Source organism: Pan paniscus, chromosome 18, assembly GCF_029289425.2.
Source record: "Pan paniscus chromosome 18, NHGRI_mPanPan1-v2.0_pri, whole genome shotgun sequence".
In the NCBI taxonomy this organism is placed as follows: domain Eukaryota; kingdom Metazoa; phylum Chordata; class Mammalia; order Primates; family Hominidae; genus Pan; species Pan paniscus.
Genome location: NC_073267.2, coordinates 96848436 through 96863703, shown reverse-complemented (window position 1 = coordinate 96863703; position 15268 = coordinate 96848436). Strand labels below are relative to the sequence as shown.

Here is a 15268-nt window from a genome sequence, read left to right as displayed (position 1 = left end):
TGCAGCAAGCTGGCTGGGCTGCCCACTTGTAGGTGCAGAGTTCTAGAGAGAGGGAACAAGGCCTTTTGAGGCCTGGATTCAAGTCTGTTGCACCATCACTTGTGCTACTTTCTATTTGGTTAAAGCAGCCAAAAACCAGCTCAGATGCAGGGGGTGGGAAAATAGAATTTACCTGTAACTTCCTGGGAGGAGATGCAACATCTCATTTCTAAGGCTGTGAAAACTCAGGGCCATGTTTTTCAGTCTACCACATTTACTTTGGTTCACATGCTGTTCCAAGTGCTAAATATGCATCATCAGCTCATTTATCCCCTGTAATAATTGTGGGTAGTTATATTATTTATGTCATTGTTGTTGTTTTTATCATCCCGTGGTGTGTGGAGTATGTGGTTTTGAGATCTCAAGGTGTTTTCACGTGGACATGGGAAGAAGGGACCAAGACGTGAGCTCTTTTTCAATAACTAAGACTTTGATGCTCCCAACCCATGGAGTCCTATGAATGACCAGGGGGGTATATTGACAGCAACCATGAATGGCTGAAGGGCTGCTCTGTCCATCCTCACAGCAAAGTTTCTAGTGTCAGGGCCATTGTGATCTTCATTTGCCAGAAGAGAAGACTGAGTCACAGAGGTTAAGTCCTGTGTTGAGGATACACATCTAGAAAGCGACAAAGATGAGGCCACCTGTGTTGGATGTCCTCTGTGGGCCCTTTGGATCCAGTTTCCACCTTCTCACCCTGTCCTGTGCCCCAGGAGGCTGCCTTGCACAGGCTGCATTGGTGGTTTCCCAACTTCCCACTTTCTGCTTGGGTTTGGCCAGTGGGAGGCATGGCAGAGGATCAGAGGGTGGCAGAAATGAGATCGGGGCATTGTTCCCTCAGCCTTATTTCTGCCTAGCACCTCTGCCCAAGGCCATAGCTCTTGTCACATGACCCTCATTCTGTAGCTTCCTTCTCTGGGTTCTAGCACCTGTCACCCTGGCCATCCTCCTGTAGATCTGCAGGTGGTAACACCCACTGTGATACTACCTGGGGGTTCTGCACTATCCCTTGTTGGCTTCCTTAAATTCTGCCTACACCTTTGGAATTCCCTGTGTTAAACTTTCCTCTGATTACCTTCTTTTAATATATACCATCTGATTCTTGCTGGGACCCTGATTAAAATGCCACCTGACTCAGTAGTCTCTATGTTTAATATTGAAAAGGTGAAAAGACCGGAATACTAATGACAAAATTGCTAGATGATATTCAGAGCTGAGCTCCTTGAAGGATGAAATCAAAAGTCTAAGATGAAAATGAGACAAAGTGAGGTTGTCTCCATGCTGGCCAAAGGCACAAGGGCCTGTTTCTGTCTGGATGAACACCAAGCATTGAAGACTGTTTCTGTGTTATTTCCAAAGAGCTTGAATTGCATTTTAATTAATTTGCCTTGAAATTAACATACTCCACTTCTACTTGAGCCAAACTCAAACTTTCCAGCATATCTTATTGCAAGGAAATGCTTCCATAAATCAGGGTGAATGTGGCATTGGAAACAGAGCAGAGAGGGAGATATTTATATATGAGTATTTCATATTCTGATCTTGTGCAAAACTTTAAAAATATATTTGCAAACGGCATATTCCAGACTGGCAGCCAGCAAATCCTCTGAGGACGTTCTGAGTGTGGCTGTTCCTCTACCTCTAAGTGACACATCCAATCCAGACACACCTGTTTATGCAGGATCGTGGGGACAGGAGAGGGAAGTTAAATTAGACCTGGGTTCTAGCCCAAGCTGTGCCATGCACTAGCTGTGTGACCTATGGTATGTTATTTAGCCTCTTTGAGCCTCAGTTTCCTCATATGTAAGCTAAACCAAGAGATTCAAAGGGGAAGCAAAGAGAGAAAAGTTCCCCATTGTGCTCAGGCAACCCCTCTACTCTCCAGCCACCATATTTTCCACTGGATGGTCTCTAGCTGGGACCTCAGCACCTATGAGGACCCCAAACTCTCAGATCTTCACTCATTGCCTGGATAGACTTGGAGTAGCTAAAGGGCTGTCCACAGAAGTGGATCTTCTTATGGAAATGGCCAAGAAGTTTAATTGCAGAGTGATTGAGAGGATGTGTTGTGGAAGAATGCATTCAATTTTTTGTTTAAATTCTGACTCTATCGCTTATTATAATAGCTAAGTACCAGCAGGGAGGTGATCTCACTTCTCTGGTGCCCCCATTCCCGGATTGTGGGGTGGGAACACTAATAGCTCTCTCAGAAGGCTGCCAAGAGGGTTCAGTAAGATGCGACGCACATGAAGCCCTGAGCCATTGCGTAGCACTAAGGAAGAGCTCAAAGTGTGGCAGCAGAAGCCAAGCCACAAGAGAAAAATATGTGTTCATGTACTCAATAAGCATTTACCGCACACCTGCCTAATGTTTAGATGCTGTATAAAGAAGGCGATAGGGTGATGAAGGAGGTTGACATCGTCTCTGCCTTTATGGGAAGACATTATAGGAATGACACAGTTGCTAAAGAATTACAAGTTTTAATAAGCCTAAGAAGAAAACAAATAAGAAGAAAGAGAATCAAGGGAGGGCTCCTAATTTAGGGAGAGAGTGATCAAGAAAGGAAGTGGCATTTACGTTGGACATTGTATTAGTTAAGGGGATGGCAGCTGCTATGCAGGTAAACCCGAATCACAGTGCCTAACACAAGATGAGTTTACTTCTTGCTCTTGTGATGCTTGACTGTATTTGTTTGGCAGGCATTTTTCCAGATGGTGATTCAGGAACCCAACTTCCCTTGATCTTGAGCTCAGCCATAATAAGATGATATCAACATATAGAAATCAATTATACTTTTATACACTAGCTATGAGCAACCTGAAAATGAAACTAAGAAAATTATTCCACTGACAATCGCATCAAAAAGAATAAAATACTTAAGAATAAAGTTTGCTAAAGAAATGTAAAATGTCTACTCTGAAAACTCCAAAACATTGTTGAAAGATATTAAAAAATATCTAAAGAAATGGAAACACGTCCTGTGTTCATGGGTTGAAAGACTTAATATTGTTATGACTGCAATACCCTCAAATTGGTGCAGATTAAATGTAATTACTGTCAAAATCCCAGCTGGGTGTTTTGTAGAGATTGATATGGTGATTCTAAAATCATATAGAAATGCAAGTCACCCAGAATAGTCAAAAAAGTCTTGTGGCCGCGTGTGGTGACTCACGCCTGTAATCCAAGCACCTTGGGAGGCCGAGGAAGGTGGATCACTTGAGGTCAGGAGTTCAAGACCAGCCTGGCCAACATGGAGAAAGCCCATCTCCATTAAAAATACAAAAATTAGCCAGGTGATAGAGGTGCGTGCCTGTAATCCTACCTACTTGGGAGGCTAAGGCAGGAGAATTGCTTGAGCCTGGTAGGCAGAGGTTGCAGTGAGCTGAGATTGTGCCACTGTGATCCAGTCTGGGCGATAGAGTGAGACACTCTCTCAGAAAAGGAAAAAGAAAAAGAAAAAAGTCTTGTAAAAGAAGATCAAAGTTAGAAGATTCACCATTCTAATTCAAACCCTGCTACAAAGCTACAGGAATCAAGACTGTGTGGCACTGGCATGAGGGGAGGCATATGGGTCAATAGAACAGATAGAATGCATTTAATGAATTCCATGGAATGAAATACATTTATGGGCACTTGCTTTTTAACAATGGGGAAAGAATAGTCTTTTCAACAAATGGTGCTGGGACAACTGCATACCCACATGCAAAAGAACAAAGTTGGACTGCTACCCTACACCACATAAAAAATAAACTCAAATGGATAAAAGACTGAAATACAAGAGCTGAAACTATAAAAATGCTAGAAAAAACATCGGTGAAAATCTTTACAACCTTGAATTAAGTCATGTTTAAAAAAAAAGACATAAAAATAAGCACACCATCCCCAACTGATAAATTATTCTTAATCAAAAATTTTAAAAAATATGCTTCAAAGAACATAATCAAGAAAGTTAGAAGAGAATCCATAGAATGGGAGAAAATATTTTTGGTGTATATGTCTGATAAGAGCCTAGTATACAGAATATATAAAGATATATTTGGCAAATATATAAAGGCAAATACAAAGATAATATACAGACAAATAACCTAATTAAAATGTGGACAAAGGGCCCAAATAGACATTTTTTCGAAGCAGATATAGAGGGGGCCAATAAGCACATGAAAAGATGCTCTACAGCGTTAAATATTAGGAAAATGCAACTCAAAACAATAAGATAGCATTTTATATCCACTAAGATGGCTGTAAGAAAAAAGTCAAACAAAAACAGGTGTTGGTGAAGTTACAGAAAAATCGAAATCCTCACATATTGGTGGTGGGAATATAAAATGCTGTAGCTGCTTTGGCAAATGGTTAGGCCATTCTTCAAGGAGTTCAAGACCAGTCTGGGCAAGATGGCAAGATCCTATCTCTACAAAAAAATTTTAAAAATTAGCCAGGCATGGCAGCGTGTGCATGTAATTTCAGCTACTTGGAAGGTGGAGGCAGGAGAATCAGTTGAGCCCAGAAACTCCAGGAGGCAGTGAGCTGTGATTGCACCACTGCACTCTTGCCTGGGCAACTGAGACACTCATCTCTAAAGAAAAAAAAAAAAAAAGGCCGGGCACGGTGGCTGATGCCTGTAATCCCAGCACTTTGGGAGGCCGAGGCGGGCAGATCACGAGGTCAGGAGATTGAGACCATCCTGGCTAACACGGTGAAACCCCATCTCTACTAAAAATACAAAAAATTAGCCGGGTGCCTGTAGTCCCAGCTACTCGGGAGGCTGAGGCAGGAGAATGGCGTGAACCCAGGAGGTGGGGCTTACAGTGAGCCGAGATTGTGCCACTGCACTCCAGCCTGGGCGACAGGGCGAGACTCCATCTCAAAAAAAAAAGAAAAAGAAAAAAGGATCCGTGGATGTTCACAGTAGCGTATTCATAAGTACCAGAAGGTGGAATCAGCTGCAAGTTCTTCAGGGGTAAATGGATGAAGATATGGGTAGGCACATCCGTCTAGTGGGGGACCACTTGCCAATGAAAAGGGATGAACTACTGATACACACAACATGGCTGAATTTCAGATACGCTAGATTGCTTGAAAGAAAGCTATCTCAAAAGACTGCATCCTCCATTATTCCATTTACATGAGATTCTGAAAAAGGCAACAGTACTGGGATGGAGGAAATGTTAGTGGTGGTCAGGGGTGGGGCGTGACTACACAGCTTCAGGATGGGAAAGGTTTTTTGGTGATGAAACTATTCTGTATTCTGACTATGAGGCTGCTCACACAAATTTGTGTATGAGTGAAAACTGGACACCAAAACAAACAAACAAACAAACAGAAAAGGGCATACAATTGTATTGTGTGTTATTTTTTAAAATAAATTTTAAAAATGAAGGAAGACAAAACATAAAGCATAAACTACATTGCCAATTTTTTTTTTCTTTTTTGAGAGAGCGTCTTGCTCTGTCACCTAGGCTGGAGTGCAGTGGTGCCATTTCAGCTCACTGTAGACTCCACCCACAGGTTCCAGCGATGCTCCTGCTTCAGCCTGCTGAGTAGTTGGGATTACAGGCGCACGCCACCACATCCAGCTAATTTTTGTATTTTAGTAGAGACAGGGTTTCACCACGTTGGTCAGGCTGGTCTCGAACTCCTGACTTCAAGTGATCTGCCCACCTCGGCCTCCCAAAGTGCTGGGATTACAGATGTGAGCCATCGTGCCCTGCCTGGCGATTTGTTTTTAAGTAATGGTTTGGGGGAAAATAAATTATTTGGTAGATTTAGAAAACAAATAACATATGTACCTTGCTTTTGAGTCTTGGTTGATAGTTCAATTGGCCCTCACTAAGAGAACTATTGGAACGCCTGGCAGCCCAGGAGAAGGACTTTGAGTTTTGTCCTAAATGCCATGGGACGCCATCAACACAATGATTGTAAACATTCTCAGAATGCCGTGGAGGGAAGGGATTCTTTGTTTAATAGGAGAAACAAAAACTCATTAATAGACAATGACTTCTAAGGGCCACTTGTGACAGGCACCCACTCCCTGCTTGGGATTTTGCCTAAGGAAACAGGAAGAAGCTTCCAATGCTTTGTGGATTTGTTAACTTTTGTTACGCTCAAAAACAAAAGGAAAACAGAAGGAAAAAACCATTTGCCAGTATACTGGCTATATTACTTTCATTTGAGTAGGATCTCAAGGCCAAATATGGTCCTTCAGTGATCTGGGGGTCACACCCCGTCCCTTTCCATGAGTGCAAATAATCAAAAGTTGGCCTGTTCATTCTACTTTATCAGCAAATATCTTGTTTTTAAGGGTTTCCAGGAATTGTACCTAAATTTTAATTCCTTTTCCAATTAGTCAGTACTCCAGTTGGAGGAACTGACATTGATTATAACCACTCCATCTACCAATGCCGCCTTCTCAATCCACTTTCCTTTCTTCTTTGTTTTCTAACTCACTGGCCTAGGAGACTAGTGGTGCTGCTAATTCTGCAGAGTTCACAAAGTTTCTTTCAAATACAGTTTTTTCTCCTTCGGATTTGTTGAATGAATGAATGAGTCACCATGAGATTTCAATCCAATGGATTTTTGTGTGTTTGCTTTATGTGGAATGAAATGGAACGTCATGACTTGAAGGGCCCCAGGGACATGTGGATGGGTTTCTACAGAATGTAATGCAACTTTGAGTGAGCGTTTCTGGGCTGAGAGTCCATATCTTTCAGAAGAATTTGAAAAGGCCCCAGGATCCCTTCAAAAGTTAATAACAGCTGACAGTTTCCCAGTGCCTTTTGCTGATGGCTGATTGGATGGGGGCCATATTTTAGGTGCCCTGACTGCCTCTTCTAGAGGTGGGGTGGGGGTGTCTGGAGGATGGAGTGAAGGTGGTCAGCTATGGGAGTGGGGGTGGGGGTGGGAGAGAGCAGGGCTTTTGAAGATGCTTCTGTATTTGAGTCCCAGTATTTCACTTTGTGGAAATTGCTTAAGCTCTCTGAGCCTCCATTTCCTTATCTATAAGATGGGATCTAGGAAAATGCACTTCCTAGCTCATACAATAGCTGGGGGGAAGGGAGGGTGTTCAGTAATACAATGTACAAATGAGATAGCTATACAATGTATATATATGAAAACTACTTCCTAGATCGTAGGGTAGCTGGGGGTTCAGTGATACAATGTACATATGAAATAGGTATACAATGTATATATATGTGAAAACTACTTCCTAGGTCCTAGGTAGCTGGGGGTTTCAGTGATACAATGTATATCTGAACATATATACAATGTATAGCTTGGATTTAATGATACAATGTACGTATGAATATATAGGTACAATGTGTATGTATATACAATTATGACTGAAGCATAACAGTTCCTTTTCAGTGCAACTTTCTCTCGCTATGGTTATGACAGCTGTCATAGTAGTTGCCATTGATTGAGGACTTACTATGTCTTAGTTACTCTCCCAAACCTTTTTCCATGTCTTATTCCACTTAATCTGTCTAGGAAACCTTTGTGGTTGCTCCTGTAACACTGAAAGGCTCCGAGAGGATAGATAACTTGTCTAAGGTCACACAGCTAGTGAGTGGCAGAGCTGAGACTTGAATTCAAGTCTATCTGACTTGAAAGTTCGTGGCACCAGCTACCAGGGTGGAGTTGCATTCACTGTATGCCATGCTCCCTGCTTGAGCCCCAAGGGAAGTGGTGAGGGCAAGTGTTGGCGCATCTGCCAGATCTACCTTAAACACCCCCTGCCCCAAGTACAGGCATGTGCAAAGTGCCTGAGAGCCCAGCCATTTTGGTGGATGTGGGCCAGGTCAGCAGAGACTGTGCAATCTGTTCTGACTGTTAAGGTGGAGGTAACGCTAGGCTGAACCCCAGAGGACTCCCGCGGCTCTGGAGCGGGTGAGGAAGGGGGATGTCTGGAGCCACCCCCAAGGCCTGTGGCTCTCCCTGGCAGAGCTTTGCTGAGGCATATGATGCATACAAAATGCTCTGTGTACACTTGTGTAGGAAAAATCACCACCTCTGCAGAGGCTTGTTTACTAGGAGGGGAGGCGCATTCACAAATGAGTAAACAAAAACAAGACCCCAGTCACTAATAAATATGGACCGCTGCACTGCAGGGCTCCCCTCTTCCTGCTGGGCCACCTCTGCCCGTCAGTGGGTCTTGCAGCCCCGGCTGCCCCCCGTCATGGTGTGTGAGCCCTGCAGGGTCAGAAACGCTAGGCTGAGTCTCGGCTCCACCACCTAATGGTTGAGTAACTTGGCTTTTAGCTCTACAAGCCTGAGAGTCCTCATCTAAGTGTGACATGGGGCTAATCCTTCCCTTAACAACACCCACCTAGCACACTGCTGCGACCATGAAGTGAAATCGAGGACATTGTAAGAGGTTGCCACATGATGGGTATCTCCTTAATAAACGCTTTTCCTTCTAAGCGCTAAATAAATCTGAAAGAATAAATACACATGAACTCGGAAAGGAAAGTTCACTAATGTCTCTGTGATTAGAACACACCATGTCTCTGGGCTCCCTTCACTGTGCTCTAGTGTGAGCGCTCTCTGCATGCTGGAATTGGAATTCACCCTTCTTGCCGTCCTGCTTGTCCTCCACAATGCACCCCTTTAGGCTCTCAAATGCAATCGTCACTGTGTTCTAGAACGGTGGTTCTCAAACTGGCTTCTTCCTTTGCAGTGTGCAGCATTCAGTGGCAGCCAGGGGTCATCTCAGAGAGAATGGGGGTTGGGGAGGTGGGCTGCAGACGTGCTCTGGAGTCTGTGTGGGGTGGATTCCTTTCCTGGCATTGTGTTTATTCAACATGGGCCATGTTGCAAGGAATGGATTTCTACTAATTTTTCAAGCACCCACAGCTGCACATGTTTTGCTCTTAAAAATCTACGAGTAGGTTCAGGCTTCTCCAGTTGTCTTTCCTACCCACCTCCCAGTGTGCTTTCTTGCCTGGGGCCAGTGCTTAGGACATAGACCTCTTAGGGGCCATTATTCAGGTGCCCGCAAATGGTAAAGAACACGGCACTAGGAAAAGGTGAGAGCTTTACTACCCAAGCTACCTCCTTCTCCTGCTGTGCTTCCCATGGCACGGATCCATGACTGGCAGCTGAAGGGAAGGGGACCCGCTCTCACTGCGCTGTGCTGGAGAGAAGGTTGGGGAGCAGCGCTGGAAGAGCAAATGCAAAAAACAGGTGTGAGGACATGAAAAGCTCCCAGCAAATGCTGTTTGTAGCCCTGGAGGGAGGGGGCAGTGACCATCAGGAAAACAAAAGGCTTCAGTAGCAGAGGTCACTCCTTGGCCCATTAATCCTTTGTGCTGGGGCTTTTACAAGCTGTCAGCCCTCCTCCTTTGGGTGTGAGGGAGGGGTTGAGCTCCCCCATTAGCTTTATGATGGCAGTTTTTCCTCCAGACACTACAGGGAGGTAATGCTTTGAGGATTTCTTGAGTTTGTCCCTTCTTTCCAGTTAATAACATATTTGAAATGCTTGTTACCATGTGGGATGGGGACTCAGCCTAACCAAGGCCCTTTCTAATCTGGGTCCTGCTTAATTTATGAATGCCCTCAGCATGTAACTCTGAATACCGGCCACATGGAATCACTTGCAATTTTCCTGAGCAATCCACACCCAGGCCTTTGCACAGGTCGTTCCTTCTGCCCGGAGCACGCACCTGACTGGTTCCTACTCATGCTTCGGAACCCAGCTCAAATATGGAGCTGGGGTTGGAATCTAGACCTGTCTCCACCTAGAACCCAGGTCTGTCTTCTTCTGGAATCCAGGTCTCTCTCCCTCCGAATGGCTTGGTCTTTACTACACAGCGGGACACACAGACCCTGGCCATGATCTGGGCTCCCCTATCCTACTTTTACCTCCTAGGACTTCCCGTCTAGAGCCCCCAGCCCAACTCCAGCCACTCTGGGCTCCTTCCTCACACCCAGCGTGCGAGTCCCCTCCCTGGCCTTTTGCACGTGCCATTCCCTCTGCCTGGATGCCTTTCTCCCAGGTGTCTTGGAACTTTCTCCCTTCCTCGGGATATTTGCTCTGGGCGCTTTAGGACTGTGGCCCTCCCTGCCCATGCAAAGCGGCACCCCCTGTGCTCTGCAGTCTCCAGCCCTGCTCTGATTTTAAAAACCACACCATGAGGTGACATCACCAATATTGTTTGTTTTTCCTGATCTCCCCTGCCCCCACTAGTTGGCAAGCCCTACAGGTCCAGGACTGTATCAGTGCACCTGCTGTATTCTCAGCCCCAAGATTAGCACCTGACACATGGCAGGTGCTGAATAAGCATCTGTGGGGTGAAATAATGCTGGACTCTCTCCAGGGAAGTTATTGGCCCAAGGTCATGCAGCTGTCACTGGTGTAGATCCCAGGACTAACCCGACTGAGAGAAAAGTATGCAACAAAAGTCAGAGTGTCGTTGCATCTGTGTGCATGATGGAATATTATTCTGCCATGAAAAGGAATGAAGCAGAGACACTTGCTGCAACAGGGATGAGCCTCACACACATCATGCTGAGCGAAAGCAGCCAGATGCACGTAGTCACCCACCGCCTGGTTCTATTTAAAGGGAATGTTTAGAATGGGCAAATCTACAGAGACAGAACATAGGCTGCTGGTTGCCAATGGGGGAGGAAATAGGAAGCTTTTGCTTAATGGTGGTTTCTTCTTGAGGTGATTCAAATGCTTTAGAACTAGACAGAGAGGGGGGTTGTACAACAATGTGAATGAACAAAGTGACATTGAATTGTTCACTTCCTTATAATTATTATGATTGTTATTATTTTAGACAGAGTCTTACTCTGTCACCCAGGCTGGAGAGCAGTGGTGTGATCTGGGCTCATTGCAACCTCTGCCTCCTGGGTTCAACTGATTCTCCTGCCTCAGCCTCCCGAGTAGCTGGGATTACAGGTGTGTACCACCATGCCTGGCTAATTTTTGTATTTTTAGTAGAGACAGGGTTTTGTCATGTTGCATCGGCTGGTCTCGAACTCCTTGACCTGAGGTCATCCACACACCTCAGCCTCCCAAAGTGCTGGGATTACAGGTGTGAGCCACCACGCCCAGGCTGAATTGTTCACTTTAAAATGGTTAATTTTATGTTATGTGAGTTTCTCCTCACTGAAAATAGCTCATGCACGCGCATACACCGCCCCCGCCCCCCCCCGACACACACGCGAGAATCAATATCCTGGGTGTGACATTGTGCTATATAGTTTTGTGAGATGTTACCATTGGGGTGAACTGGGTGAAGGGTACATGGGACCTCTCTATATTATTTGTTACAACTGCATGTGAATCTATAATGATCTCAAAATTTTAAGAACTGTTTTAAGGATTGTTATTGCAGATAGAAGATTGTAGATACTTATGTAAATTTCAATTACTTTGAAGTATAAAATTCAACAAATATCTACCAAGCACACAGGGTGAGCAAAAGGCAGAGTGGGGCTGGTACCTCCTGCCTGCCTATGCCGTGGGCTGGTACCCACCGCCTGCCTATGCCGTGGGGCTGGTACCCACTGCCTGCCTATGCCCTGGCCCTGCCCTGGAGTGTGTGGGAGTTTCCAGGTCTTCCCCTCAGACTGTCTTGGGAGCAAAACACAGCAGCTGTCTCACGCCCCAGACCCCGGGGTTATCATGTTTATGCACATGAAGCCACTGAAGATGGAAAATAGACAAGTTACAGGGTCTAGGTTATGCTGAGGAGTAAAATAGTTGATAAAAATGAAAATCAAGCCCAGCTTTCATCCAAACTGAAGCTGGCACGGGCTACAGAAGTTCGGTGTGTTTGCCCTGTAGCTGGCATCAGCTGGAATCAAGGCCTCCTAACATATGTTATGCAGCAAGAACGGATTGGATTATGAAGCTGTGTCTCAGGGTTGCCCAATTTGGAAGAAAAAGGGATTTTGAAGTTGATGGAACTTAAGCAGGGAGTTTGGCACAAACCCATTCTCACAAACTCCCTCCTGGGTGTTCCTGCTGAATAACCCCTCTTGCCGCTGCACGATTGGGCATCGCTATTCACTGAGGGAAATGTCCCTCAGTGGCGTCTTTGGGATTGGAGGGCAGAGTTCTCAGTCCTCACATTTACCCACTGGGGCTCCGAAGCGCCCATTTTCAGGGGTTAGTTACAAAGGTAACATGGAGAAGGTCCCTGCAAGGTGCTGGTGAAGCCATAACCACTCTCAAAGGCATGAAAATTTCTCATGTTTAATAGAGAGCAAGCCTCAGCTCAGAGTCATGAGAAGGCAATTATAGCTAATATTTTTCATTATATTTATTTGTATGCTTATCTTCTTTTTAGGAAAAAATGATACTAGCGATTCATTTATAGTGGGGTATGTCATTACCATTTAAGATAATTAAGCAAAAAATGAGTGTATTTGGAGAAAACACTAAGTTGATGCAGATAGATAGAAATGTAGATGGATGCTAAAACCATGGGTGAAAATGTATTGGGAACCGGGCAGTTACACCTCTCTGTGTATGTCCCTACAGATTAATGATGAATTACTAAGGAAAGATAAGAACCGTGGGGGACCCCACACCATAGCTAAGTGATCAAAATCCATATCACTGTTAATGGAACAAATGGCATCGTGTGCCTCTGATATGGGGCACTGAGAAGGGAACGCCTCCACTTCTGGGGTGTTCCTGCTGCAAATCATAGCCAGAGTCTCATCACAAGGAAACAGCAGAATAACCCAAATTAGGGAAACTTTATAAAGTAAGTGACTCCAAAAATGCCAGTGATGTGAGGAACAGCAAAGGACTGAGGAATGTCTCAGATTAAAGGAGATTAAAGCGATGAGACGATTAAAGGCAGCACATTCTCCCCCACTGGAAAATGTTGCTGTGAAGGACAGTTGAGACGGCTGGGGAAAATTGAATATGAACTGTGTATGAAAGCATAGCAGATTATTAGTGATAATGTTCCTAAACTTCACAGTTGTAGTTCTTTCAGAGAATGCCACTGTTTTTAGGAGATATATATTGAAGTACACATTTGATAGGGGTACTTGTGTCTAAAATTACTCAAAAATTGTCCAGCAATAATATAATTTTGTGTGTGTGTGTGTGTGTGTGTGTGTGTGTGTGTGTGTGTGTGTGTGTAGAGAGGAGAGAGAGAGAGAGAAGAGAGCACTGTCGGGTGTTGGAACCAAAGCAACTCCATCTTGAGTAGGAGCTGGGTAAAATAAGGCTGAGACCTACTGGGCTGCATTCCCAGGAGGTTAAGGCATTCTTAGACACAGGATAAAGTTACAGGTCATAAAGACCTTGCTGATAAAACAGGCGGCAATAAAGAAGCCAGCCGAAACCCACCAAGATGGTGATGAGAGTGACCTCTGGTCGTCCTCACTGCTACACTCCCACCAGCTCCATGACAGTTTACAAATGTCCTGGCAATGTCAGGAAGTTACCCTGTATGGTCTAAAAAGGGGAGGCCTGAATAATCCACCCCTTGTTTAATATATCATCAAGAAATAACTATAAAAATGGGCAACCAGCAGCCCTCGGGGTGCTTTGCCTATGGAGTGGCCATTCTTCATTCCTTTACTTTCTTAATAAACTTGCTTTCACTTTACTGTATGGATTCACCTCAAGTTCTTTCTTGTGTGAGATCCAAGAACCCTCTCTTGGGGTCTGGATCGGGACCCCTTTCTGGTAACAGCACTATTCCAGCAAACTGTTACTGGGTGGCTGTATGGGAAAGGCATACGTTTGTTCACTTAAAACTTTCCTGTAGGTTTGACATTTTCCAAAATAAAATCTTTTAAAAAGATAAATGAAATACCCGGGAAATAAGCATAGATGTGATTTGCAGGTGTGGAGTGGGCACAGCCCTACTCAGTCTCTGGTTGGGGAAAATGGGATGAGTAAATCTCTTGGGAGTCTCCCGGCTTTCACGTTCAAGGGTGCTATCCCCACCAGCAAATGAACCATTTTCATATTTTCCACTCATAAAGCACATATGAAAATTAGCTGGGGGAAACAAACAAACAAAAAACCCGTGAGTTTCGGCAAGTTTCCTCCAGGGGCCTACAAACAAGCTCTTGTGCAGGTTCCTCTCATAAACAGGGTGCACAAAAACACAGGCTGACTTCCTCCTTCACCAAGAGCTCCTGCAGCTTCACAACCACTCTGCAGTGCATTCTTTTCTTTCGTTTCTTCCATGCTTCTGGTGAGGTTTACTGGTGAGTTCTGTTTGCTCCTTGCCACCTTGCAGTTAAGAGTTTTTCCAAGCGCCCATTGTTCCTGCTGAGTGCGTAATTGTTATTTCTTGGGCAGAATGAGCAGCCCCCTGAGACGTCTGATTAGTTTCCAAGAGGGTCCTGGTGAGAGGCGGAGAATACCGGCCACCACCAGCAACCTTAGACAGCCAGGCAGCCCCAGGGCAAAATAAAACCTGCGCCCTGGGCCTTGAAATGAAGCCTGAACACGATATCCTCTGCCACGAACACCCATGAATAATGGCCCTGCCTGCAACAACGTCTGGCCCTGAGACCAACCAAGCCAGCCAGGAGTTGTAATCCCAGGACAAGACACGTTGTGGTACGCTGGCTTCCAGGACTGGCTGCTCACTTGGAGATGCCGTAGGAAGAAGCAGGCTTCCAGTGAGATAGACCTGGAGGGTGGGATCAGCCTCAAAAGCCTTCTGCTCAGCTACACCAACCATCCCGGGTCTCCCTGCCAGACCCTCTTCAATGGAGAGGCCTGCTGCATGGGCCGGCACTGCGGGACGCCCTGGGAAGCCAGCTCCCAGGGTATTTGGGGAAAGGGTGTGCCCTGCTGCTGCATCCGGGGTCTGGGTGGGACCTGGGGGGCTGCATGGCTAACAACCTCCCTGCGGCTGCTGCGGCTGCTCCAAGGTCTTCATCCCATGGAACAGTCTGTCCCCAGCACAAACCTGAGTTGCAGAACTCACTTCTGACATGGGGGCCTCTGAGGAAGACACTGTTACATCTCATGCATTTTACCGTAAAACCGAGCTGCTGCAGTTTAGGACAGCCCCGTGCTGAGGTCAATCAAACCCACCATTTCCAAGCAGGGTTGGTATGCAGGCAGAGTGCGTGCTTGGACATCAGAGAGGAGAAGAATGTGCCAGCAATCACAAGTGCAGACAAACAGGGCACTGCCCAGAGCACCCCGATCAGAAGCAAATGTGTTCCCAGGGATGCTTGTCAATACGTCCATGTCCCTTCTGTGTTGGCTGCTCCCTTGGGCTATGGGATTTGC

The 15268-nt window shown here is 45.5% G+C and overlaps 1 long non-coding RNA gene across 1 annotated transcript in view; it reads left to right on the top strand.

Moving 5' to 3' along the window:
• LOC117976316 (uncharacterized) overlaps window positions 1-15268 on the top strand; it is a 398679-nt gene that overhangs the window by 47004 nt on the left and 336407 nt on the right. The window lies entirely within an intron of this gene.